Here is a 10010-nt window from a genome sequence, read left to right on the forward strand (position 1 = left end):
CCCCCCCCCCCCCCTCGAAGTGATGTCCCACATTGATTGGGGAGGAGAACAAACCACCACTTGTAAGGGTTTGGAAACCTTCCCCTAACGGACGCGTTTTAAAGCCTTGAGAGGAAGCCCGAGAGGGAAAGCGCAAAGAGAACAATATCTGCTAGCGGTGGATCTGGGCCGTTACAGGTTTCCACACCGATATAAAAAATATTTCGTTCCCCCTCTCCAACCAATTTGAGATCTCATATTAATTATCAATCAATCAAAAATCTTAAACACCTTTGTCACTAATTATTTTAAAAGCTATAACAATCCAAAACAAAGCATGTTCATGACTTACATGATTATCGAATGAGTCCACATAATTGAATAAGTATGGAAATCAGCTGCAGGGTCGAACCAAAGGTTCACTCTTTGCTCTCTGTCCCCCTTTCCATGAGCATAGATGTTCGTTTGAACTGTATAAGGTTGTCCTGTCCTATTTCCCAAGAACTCGAAGTCCAATTCATCACGTATGGTGTCTGTGTCTGAGTTCATCTGCAATGAAACATTATGATTTGACTTATTCTATTTGAACTTATGTAATACCAAAACTAAGCCAATTTCTCTATGTTTAATGATAACTTACGTAAAAGGCAGTGACTGTTCCTGCAGAGTCACCAGGGACGAGTTTGATCTTCATACTCACTTTTCCGAACAAGTATTGACGTTTTGAAGCAAACCCACATCCTTAAAATCAACATTCAACCCTTAAAATTATGTTCGTACGAACAACATGCTCACATGTGTGACGGTTGAAGTATTCTATATCGTATCAACTTAAGTTTTTAGATTGATCGATAATTTAAAACGTGACTATACCTGAACTTTGGTCGAGAACGAGTTAAATTCCCCTTCCACCGTCGAGTTGCCTAACATGGTTATCCGCCCACGTGACCCTAAAGTCCTCAAGAAATGTCGCGGGCCGTCCTGAAACCGTGACGAACATTGTAACAAAACATAAGGAAACTAGGCCAATGCCATTGAAATTGCTCAAACCCATGGCTATGAAGAGATAAAACTTTGAATGTGATATGGGAAAAGAAGAAATAATGAGAGGGTTTTATAGATACGAAAAGGGAAGTAACTTGGTGAGTGAGGTTTGGATACAGCTAATAAGAAGGCGTAATTAGGGCCTACTTCAGTGATACTACTGTTTGTAATGACCTTCTTCCCTGCTTCTTCATTCCTTTCAATACACCTATGTCAATTGATTCATTTAGAGGAATAGTGGAACTTCAACGCTCTATATTCAAGATTCAGATCAGAATTTAAAATCTGGATATTCAAGATTCAGATCAGAATTTAAAATCTGGATTTGGCATCGGATGGTTCCGACATTCTCCTGTTTGCTACATGGTCATATTAGAATTTGGAATCCAGATTCGACACCTGATGATCCCGGCATTCCCCTACATCTCCTCCAACATGATCGGTCCACCACTAACAAATATTGTATTGTCTTAGCTTTTCCTTTCGGACTTTTCTCAAAGTTTTTAAAACATATCTTCTAGGGAGAGGTTTCCACACCCTTACGAAGAATGTTTCGTTCCCTCTCCAACCGATGTAGGATCTCACAATCTACCATCTTCGAGGCACAACATCCTAACTAACACTCGTTGGTCTCTTCGATCAATGTGGGGTCTCACTCGTGTTTATAAGCTTGAAGTCTAGAACTCTTCAAAATTCAGCATCGTAGGCTCTGAATAAAATTTTAGAAGTCTAGAAAAATAAATACCTGTACCTTTTGAGCTTGGGCCTTATACATATCCAAGTCATATGCTCTCTTAGACTAGCATCTAGGTTCAACTTGCTCACCCAGACTCGACTTAGGGTTTTAATTCTAGAACTTCTGTTAATATTGCACAACAACGCACACACTCGATCTAGATGAACAAAAAAAATGCAAGGAGAATATTGGCTAAACGTTTATATTGATGACTTCAGGCATGTACAGTAAAAGAAAATACCGAGAATACCATTTTCAAAGCTCTGTCTGAGCGGATATATGTATGGTTTAGCTTACTACATATAGATTTACTAGATATAATCATTTACTATATATAACTATCTACCATATATAGATTTAGGAGATATAACTTTCTGCTCCACAATTTACTTTATATACTTTATATGTCATTTATCAAATATAGCTTTACTATTAAGCTTTGCATGCTACTTAACCTAACAACTCCATAGTTTTTCATCTTTTAGCCCTATTGGAACACATCAATCTCATGGAGATATCTAAAAGTTCTAAGACAATCTGATTAGCTATTTACTAGTTCCTTCGTTCATAATCAACATATATATCATTGGCATCTGAGGCACGACTTCATCGTGGTTTCAACTCATAATCTCATCATACAATTACGAAAAATATCAATTGTGATAAATTCTTGATTATGAATTAGTTAGTGACTCTCAAATAAATTCCATAATATCATCATCAAGGAGACAGTGACCCTCGTGCATGTCAACTATCACATACTTATGTAGTCTCTTGCCCTCATCCAAACAATTTCACAACCAACAAAAGCCAGAGAAACCCTAATTGCTCCCACACGATATTCATATGGTACCGTAAGGTTCATACATCTAAGAGCAATACCCCATTCTTTTAAAAATGGTGATATATATCCAAAACACAGATTTGCACCCATTAATTTAAGAAGTTGAAACATAATAACATAGTAATTCAGTCATCATTTATTGAGATAAAATTCCATAACATGTACAGAACCAAACAGCTTCTCTGGTTTTAAGCCTCAAATTCTTAAAAGGAGAGATTTGGAAGGTACAAGATCAACAAGGATATGTGCAGTTACATGTGTATACGCCCAAACAAATTCCAACGGCATCGGGTCCAAGCTGACCTCGGCAAAACCTCAAGCAGTATTCATCGTAGCATTCCTGGTATGTGAATATTGGCAACACCCTCCGGCATATCCTCCAATTCACACTCCTCACCATCCTGCCTTCTCCTACATTCAAAATCCAACATCTTTAAGCTCAATAAACACTCTTATAAGCAATGTTAAAAAAAAAAATATGATCAAAGAAAGTATTACCACTGATAAGAAGGAAAACAAGAAGAACCATCATGGTTGAAATGGACTTGGAATTCATGTTTCTTTTCTTTACCAATTTGCAAACACTAAGCTGTGAATTATTGGCTTTGATTAATGCTATTATATACCTAAACAAAGAAGTCCGTTTATGGGAAGTTTGATGATTTTATGGTATGTGTTACAATCTGTTTATGCTTTTGTATCCTTATTTAAGGTAAGTATTTAATAGTAACGGCAACAAGTTCCAACAAGATAAACTAAATTATGGGTTGTAACCGTCAGCTGTTGGAAAACTGTTTTGTCTTTGGTTTTCGGGTCAAATTCGTATCCATCCATATAAGATATTTGAATGTAAGGAGAAGACTTGTTGTTTCCTTTGATTGCCTCTACTCGGGTTCAAGGTCTCTTAATGTAATGTTGCATCTCATCTTCTCATGAAATAATACGTAAATGTCGTGTGATGTGATTAGTATGCTATTTTTGATGAATTTGTTATGATTTATGCTATGATATGTTGTGATGTGATTTATCGATGACGTGTTTGTAATGTATTATGTGATTGTTATGATATAGGCTATGATATGTGCATGATATTATTGTTATGTCTGCAAGCACGAAAATGTTCTGTTATGATTTATAAGTTGCATGAATGATATGATGTGATTGATATGAAAAACGACAAATAGCATGAAATACAACTCCAGCATACGCATGAAAGACTGCGATAAATGATATGTTAGACGTTAGGAGGAATAGTATGAAAACGTTATGAAATGAAATATATGTTAGTGGGGTTGTATTCCGGATAGATTTAGGGATCTCATGCATTGTTGTGTGTTCAGGCATTGGGGGATACCTTTGTTCCTTCACGATAGTACGGACGCGTACACGACTAGGCAGAAAAACGATCATTATGTTTAGCATAATATTGTTGTGATGGTCGCTATTTCTAATGGGTGTCCGACATCAACAACTCACAAAGTATGCTCACCAAACTAAAATGGGGCCCAAGAGGTGTGCGAGCCAACTGGTAGGTCTATACTCACACGTGTGGGCCGTGTGTAGGAAAGTAATTACACATCCAAGTTGCTCGTTAGGATAGTCACCTTAGGAAAACAGACTGTTATAATAGGAACCAAGCATGCATTTGTATGTCCTTGCATCATAACCACGATAGGGGTCACTTACTGAGTATTTTTAAAATACTCAAATCATGTTCTACTACATTTTTCGGGTAAAGGCAAGACGCCCCTGTAAGACTAACGGTGGCATCACAAGTCTCGAGATTGTGACACATGCATAAAAAAGATTCACATTTAATTTTTGGTACACATTTAATTTTTGGTAGATTATAGATTAGTATAAGTTGAATTGCCATTTTCATTTAATAGTATAGGTTAGTATAAGTTGAGGTTTCCATTTAGTAGCATATAGATTAGCATATGGCGTTTCATTTTGTATTACTCTTCATTTATTTATTTCCTTTGTATTAATTTATTTTCAAGATAATAAACGAAGCATGCAAGTTTAATGGTGAGGCTATGATAAAATATCAATAGAGTTAACTCTGCATTAAATGTTCATGATGTGCGTACAGTAGGATCGTTACAGAAGTCACCCACCAAATATTATTAAATACTCATTTTTTCCCAACATTTTTATAGGTAAAGGAGAGGGATGACTACTTTTGTGGTAGGGATCATAGAACAACATTTTCTTTTAAATTGTTTCTTTTTGTGTTGGATAATGTTATATGTTTGATTTGGAGGAGGTGGTTCACCATTTTCTGATGTTGTAGATCGACTAAGCTACTAATTCAATCTCTAGAATGAACTAGCCTTCATTTACATTAGCTTGTTTTGCTTATGCGGCGGTAATCGGTAGCCAAAGTTGAGACACTACCTTAAATAACTTATATGGATAAAGCGTGTTTTTGCATGTTTAGTGTGATGGATGTCTCCACTAGTTGGAATACACTTCTGTTGACGCTAGTCAACACGTGTCTAACCCTTGTTCTTTCATTTCTTGCTCTCTTTTTTTTTCAAAATTTCTTAGTTTTTGCATTCCAAACTATTTTCTTTGCATTCTTTTATTTGTTTTTATTCTTAACGTGAACTCATTAGCTTCCTTCACGAGAGTTGTAGACCTCATATCCAACAATTTGAAAGTAAATTTTATATAATTTTTAGTCAACCACGTACCTTAATAAGCACATTAAATACTAAAAAGTGAGGCCTTAACACGGAATCTGAGGATTCTTTTTTAGATGAACATTCTCTAATACCAACATTAGCTCTCAAATCTTGAAGACAAATTAAGGTCAAATACTCACAAACTAATCTCGTGTTCTTGGTGGAATCAATCGATCCAAATGCCGAAACATATTATCTTTGATCTAGTGAACAATTCTTTTGGTCTCTTGCCCTCATCCAAACAAGTTCACGACCAAGAAAAGCTAGAGATCCCCTAATTGCTCCCACATGATATTCGTATGTGTTAGGATCGATACCAATTGTTAGCTCTGATACCAATTGTTAGGATCGCTCAACAACACACACACTCGATCAAGATTAACACAAAGAACAAGAGAGAGAAAATACAAGGAGGAATATTGGCTAAAAGTTTTATATTGATGACTTCATATATGGTACCGAATACAGAGAACAAAGAGAAGTACAATTTGAGAGCAGTTACTAACGGTGTATATATATGATTTTAATTTACTAAATATAGCTTCCTAAAGATTTTAAACCTAATATAATCTAACAAATATATCTCTATCAAATTTTTACCGAATGTCTGACCTATCTTTACTAAATATCTTTCAAATATATTTGTCTGTCATGGACAAAATATATCTCTACTACGTCTAGGCATCAGTCTCCATATCCCAACGATAGTACCTTCATACCTCTGAGAGCTCTACCCTATTCTTTTAAAAATGGGATTAGTTTAAGGAGTTGAAACGTAATAACACTGTAATACAACCCTCGTTTATTCGAATGAAATTCCATAATATGTCGATACATAACTAAACAGCTGCTGTGGTCTTAAGCATCAAATTCTTAGAAGGAGAGATTGGGAAGGAACAAGATCAACAAGGATATGTGCAGTTACATGTGTAAACGCCCAAACAAAGTCCATCGGCATCGGGTCCAAGCTGACCTCGGCATAGCCTCATGCAGTATTCATCGTAGCATACCTGGTATGTGGATATTGGCAACACCCTCTGGCATATCCTCCCATCCACACTCCTCACCATCATGTCTTTTCCTACATTCAAAATCCAACATCTTTATTCTCAACAAACACTTTTATAAGTAATGTTTAAAAAAATATATGATCAAAGAAAGTATTACCACAGAGAAGAAGGAAAACAAGAAGAACCATCATGGTTGAAATGGACTTGGAATTCATGTTTCTTTTCCTTACCAATTTGCAAACTCTAAGCTGTGAATTATTGGCTTTGATTAATGCTATTATATACATAAACAAAGAAGTCTGTTTATGGGAAGTTTGGTGATTTTATGGTATGTGTTACAATCTGTTTATGCTTTTGGCTTTTGTATCCTTATTTAAGGTAAGTATTTAATAATAACCGCAGCAAGTTCCAACAAGATAAATTAAATTATTGGTTGTAACTGTGAGGTGTTGGAAAACTGTTTTGTCTTTGGTTTTCAGGTCAAATTCGTGTCCATCCATATAAGATATTTGAATGTAAGGAGAAGACCGTTGTTTCCTTTGAATGCCTCTACTCGGGTTCAAGGTCTCTCAATGTAATGTTATACCTCATCTTCTCATGAAATAATACGTAAATGTCATGCGATGTGATTGTTATGCTATTTTCGATGAATTTATTATGCTTTATGTTATGATATGTTATGATGTGATTTATTGATGACGTGTTCCTAATGTATTATGTGATTGTTATGATATAAGCTATGATATGTGCATGATATGAACTATTATGTCTACAAGCACGAAAATGTTATGTTATGACTCATAAGTAGCATGAATGATATGATATGATTGACATGTAAAATGACAAATAGCATGAAATACAACTCCGGCATACGCATGAAAGACTGCGATAAATGATATGTTAGACGTTAGGAGGAGTAGTACGAAAATGTTATGAAATGAAATATATGTTAGTGGGGTTGTATTCTAGATAGATTTAGGGATCTCATGGATTGTTGTGTGTTTATGCATTGGGGGATACCTCTGTTCCTTCATGATAACGAACGAGTATACGACTAGGCAGAAGAATTATCATTATGTTTAGCATAATGTTGTTGTGACGGTCACTACTTCTAATGGGTGTCCGGTATTAACAGCTCACAGAGTATGATCATCCGACCAGAAAGGAGCCCAAGAGGTGTGCGAACCAATTGGTGGGCCATATTCACACGTGTGGGCCGTGTGTAGGAAAGTAATTACACATCCAAGTTGCTCGTTAGGATAGTTGCCGTAGAAAACAGATTGTTATGATAGGAACCATGCATGCATTTGTATGTCTTTGCATCATAACCCCGATAGGGGGTTGCTTACTGGTATTTTTAAAATACTCAAGTCATGTTCTACTACATTTTTCGGATAAAGGCAAGACGTTTCTATAAGGCTGACGGTGGCATTGCAAATCCCGAGAATGTGGCACATGCATAGGATAGATTCACATTTAATTTTAGTAGATTATAGATTAGAATAGGTTAAATTGAATTTCCATGAAATAATATAGGTTAGTATAGGTTGAGTTGTATTTCTAGCGTATAGGTTAGTATAGGTCGTTTCATTTTGTATTACTGTTCATTTATTTATTTCCTTTGTATTAGTTTATTCTCAAGATAAAAACGAACCATGCAAGTTTAATGTTGAGGCTATGATAAAATATCAATAGAGTTAATTCTGCATTAACTATTCATGATGTGTGTACGGTAACGACCTTAGGTAAAGTAGAAAAATTTAGGTCGTTAGAGAGCCACCCACCAAGTATTATTAAATACTCATTTTTTTCCAACATTTTTATAGGTAAAGAAAAGGGGCCTCTAGACAAATGACGACTTCCGCTGTAGAGATCGTAGAATAATGTTATATGTTTGATTTGGAGGAGGCGATTAATTCCATCTCTGGAATGAACTAGCTTTCGTTTCTTTGACTTAGGATAGTTTGCTTTGCTTATGCAGCAAGTAATCGGTAGCCAAACTTGAGCCACTACCTTAAATAACTTATATGGTTAAGCGTGTTTTTGCATGTCTCCGCTATGCGTGTGACGGATGTCTCCACTGGGTGGAATACACTTCTGTCGGTGCTAGTCAACACGTGTCTAACCCTTGTTCTTCCAAACTATTTTCTTTGCATTCTTTTATCTTTTGATTCTTAACCCGAAAGGATTAGCTTACTTCACGAGTGTTGACCTCATATCCAACAATTTGAAAGTAAATTTTATATAATTTTTAGTCAACCACATACCTTAATAAACTCATTGAAACTTTGAAAAATATTTATTGTTACCAAAAATTGAGGCATTAACACGGAATCTACAAGGATTCTTTCCTAGATAAACATTCTCTAATACCAACATTAGCTCGTGAATCTTGAAGACAAATTAAGGTCAAATACTCACAAACTAATCTCGTGTTCTTGGTCGTTTTTTGGTGGAATCAGTCGATCCAAATGCGAAACCTACTATCTTTGATCTAGTGAACACGTAAGGTTCATACCTCTAAGACTCTACCCTATTCTTTTAAAAATGGCGATCCATTAGTTTAAGAAGTTGAAACGTAATAACATTATAATACAACCATCGTTTATTCGATACATAACTAAACAGCTACTGTGGTTTTAAGCATCAAATTCTTAGAAGGAGAGAATTTGAAAGGTAAAGATCAACAAGGATATGTACAAATACATTTGTGAAGGCCAAAACAAAGTCTATTGACTTCGGATCTAAACAGACGTCGACAGTACGTCGTGCATAATGAATCGTTGCATATCTGTGGCTTGTATATTGGAAACCTAGTATGACAATTCTTCCCATTCACACTTATCACCATCATGTCTTCTCCTACATGAAAATCCTAACATTTTTATGCTCAAAAAACATTATTATACGTAATGTAAAAGAAAAAATATGATCAAAGGAAGTATTAGAAGAAGCATCATGGTTGGAATGGACTTGGAATTCATGTTTCTTTTGTTTACCAATTTGCTAACTCTAAGCTGTGAATTATTGGTTTTGATTAGTGGTATTATATGTTAGGATCGATACCAGTTGTTAGCTCTGATACCAATTGTTAGGATCGCACAACAATGCACACGCTCGATCTAGATGAACACAAAGAATGGGATAGTGAAATTGCAAGGAGAACTCTGGCTAAAAGGATTTTTCTTTTTATTGATGACTCCAGGTATGTACAACAAGAAAGAGTACATTTTCAAAGCTCTACCGGACCAGATATATATATATATATATATGGTATAGTTTACTTACTATATATAGCTTTACCAGATTTAGCCATCTACTATATATAGCTATTTACCATATATAGCTTTACCGGATATGACCAAGCTATAAATAAGTATCAGTCTTCATAACCTAACAATTCTCCCACTTGGAGACTGATCTAGTCAACCAAGAATTTCACTCTCAAACGACCATGAGCATCTTCACTGCACCATACCAATTGAGGTTTTGCACAACCTCAATATTCCAACATCAACACATTTTGTCAACATGTTTGCTGGATTCTTTGCACCCTCTATCTTCTCAAAACATATCACCATATTCAACTAACCTCCGAGTGAAATGGTATAGCCTTCTGTATTTTAAATGATAGACTGGGTTCCTCGCCAACAGCATGAGTCTCAGGAGTTTCTTGAGTATCTGCTACAACATCACTATGTGAATCT

The 10010-nt window shown here is 35.7% G+C and overlaps 1 long non-coding RNA gene and 1 pseudogene across 1 annotated transcript; both read right to left on the bottom strand.

Moving 5' to 3' along the window:
• LOC111810669 overlaps positions 1 to 1033 on the bottom strand; it is a 2637-nt pseudogene extending 1604 nt beyond the window's left edge.
• A 5039-nt stretch (positions 1034 to 6072) lies between these two features.
• On the bottom strand, positions 6073 to 6549 carry LOC111810651. The gene is made up of 2 exons (XR_002817421.1): positions 6461 to 6549; positions 6073 to 6374 (listed from the first exon to the last, which is right to left on the bottom strand). It is a non-coding gene; the product is annotated as an uncharacterized LOC111810651 (long non-coding RNA).
• Positions 6550 to 10010: the final 3461 nt, after the last annotated feature.

Source organism: Cucurbita pepo, chromosome LG14, assembly GCF_002806865.2.
Source record: "Cucurbita pepo subsp. pepo cultivar mu-cu-16 chromosome LG14, ASM280686v2, whole genome shotgun sequence".
Taxonomy (NCBI): Eukaryota; Viridiplantae; Streptophyta; class Magnoliopsida; order Cucurbitales; family Cucurbitaceae; genus Cucurbita; species Cucurbita pepo.